The sequence below is a fragment of the Bombus impatiens genome, unplaced genomic scaffold (assembly GCF_000188095.3).
Source record: "Bombus impatiens unplaced genomic scaffold, BIMP_2.2 scf_1096, whole genome shotgun sequence".
Taxonomy (NCBI): domain Eukaryota; kingdom Metazoa; phylum Arthropoda; class Insecta; order Hymenoptera; family Apidae; genus Bombus; species Bombus impatiens.
In genome coordinates, this window is record NT_177515.1 from 164,818 (window position 1) to 166,775 (window position 1,958).

Consider the following 1,958-nt stretch of genomic DNA (forward strand, 5'->3'; position numbering starts at 1 on the left):
CGGCGGGGGTTGCCTGGGACGAGAGCTGCGAGAGTTGCCATGGCGACCAACGTTTGCCCCGGCACGGTCGTGGTCGCTACCTCCGCTGCTCTCCGAACCGCCCACGCGACTGCTCGATCGAACCCTTTCCGAATCCCATCTTTCTAGCTAGCCGTTAGCCGGTACTCGCTTTTTCGCGTCTCTTCCGCTCGTCTACCAGTCGCGATCTCTCCGGGCCCACGACTACTTTTTCTCGAGAACCTCGCGTTCCCTTTCTCCCGCTCTCGATTCCTCGAGAAGACCGCGGTATCGCATCGACTCGCTTCGCGCTGTCGCCACAGTCTGCCGAAAGCGGCTCCGCGTTTCCAGAATTCTCGTACGCTCGCGCGTTAGCTCGCTCGCGCGAGAAAATTATAATCAATAACGGGTCGATTATTTTTATCGTAGCGAGCGACGTTGCGTCTTAATCGAATTAATCGCATCATCGTTAAGCGTACGCCGATCGCACTCTGACCTCTTCGCTGTTCGACGCGCGATCGAAGGGTTAAGGACCGCGCTTCTTTCTTTATACGCGCCTCGCAACGATAACGTCGCATCGATTCGATCCATCTTTTTCTTCCTCTTCTCGGAATATCGTTGCACGCTACCGCGCTCTACCTTCGATGTCTTTCTTCGCCGTCGGAAATACGATGTCAGTTTGCGAATGCGTCCAACGAAATCCAAGTCTTCCCGTTGGGCAGAATAAATGCTGCTAGTTCTCGAGAACGTCATCCTTTGCAACTAACAACGTAATCCACGAAAAAATGTAAACTTCAACTCTAAATTCAAGCGAAAGTCGTAACCGCGAGCTCGCCGGCTTTGTATCCTACGACTAGACGACGAAGATGAAACCACCGTATAGCTTAGCGTGGCGGATCGTCCATTGTCTTGGTCGATTGTTTTCTCCTTACGTTTCTCGTTCGGCGTGCGTTCCTCTTTCGTCCAGCCTAGCACAATGGAACGACGCTCGAACAACAACGCACGTCGTGCTGCGCCGTTTTCTCCGAGTCGACGATTTTTTCGAAATGGCGAACCTCGACTTCGCAATTTTTTAATCGCCTTAACCCGCGCGTCTCCCGTTCGTCGCTGTGCTCTCTTTCGCGAAATATCGCAAACGAAAGTCCGCTTGCCTTCTTTCTCTGCCTCTTTTACTACGATTCCCTGTATCTCGGAATCATCTAGCCCCACTGCTTCCTTTTTCTTCGCTAACCGAGATAGGTTAACGCTTAGGCAGCAGATGGCGTTGTGGCGCTGCGTCGAAAACAAGCGGCAGCTTTCTTCACCCTTTTCGCGATCCGAATTTCTTCCCTTTTTTTATTCGCGCATCTTTCGCGCCCTACGTTAGCTTCTCCTTCGACTCGCTGCTCGAAGAAAGATGCGTCATATCCATAATAACGATAAGTCGTAAAACATAGACATAATTTTCTTGCCGAACGCCTCATCGAGAGAAATCTTCCAAGGTCGTCGAGAGGAACGGTAGTCGATCGATAAAGTCGATTCGGGTTTTGAACGAAACTAAACAGACGACAGCTTTCTGCGAACATGGCGCATCGAGGCGGACGAAACGAGCAACGTTACAATGCCGCTGCCCGTGCATGCTCATGGTTCGATTCTCCTTTTGAAATTGAGTTTTTCGTGGTGGGCGATCAGGACACAAAGCCGAAACAATCTAAGTATGCTTCTCTCGCGTTTTGTTTCAGATCTGTTGGGTCGCATCGTCGAGGAATGGACAAGGTGCGAGGAGAAGAAGCAACGCGTCGGCCTTGCACGCTAATCGGACGAACGGCGGCAGGCTAGAAATTGGCGAGAACAGGAAACGTTCGCGAGCTTCCGGAAACTTTGTTCGGCTCGATCGCTCTAGGCTGGCTTGCTCGCGAAATGGATCGATTCTCGTCATCGCCGTCGATGACGTCGTCAGCGTCGTCGCCGTCAGCGCCGAT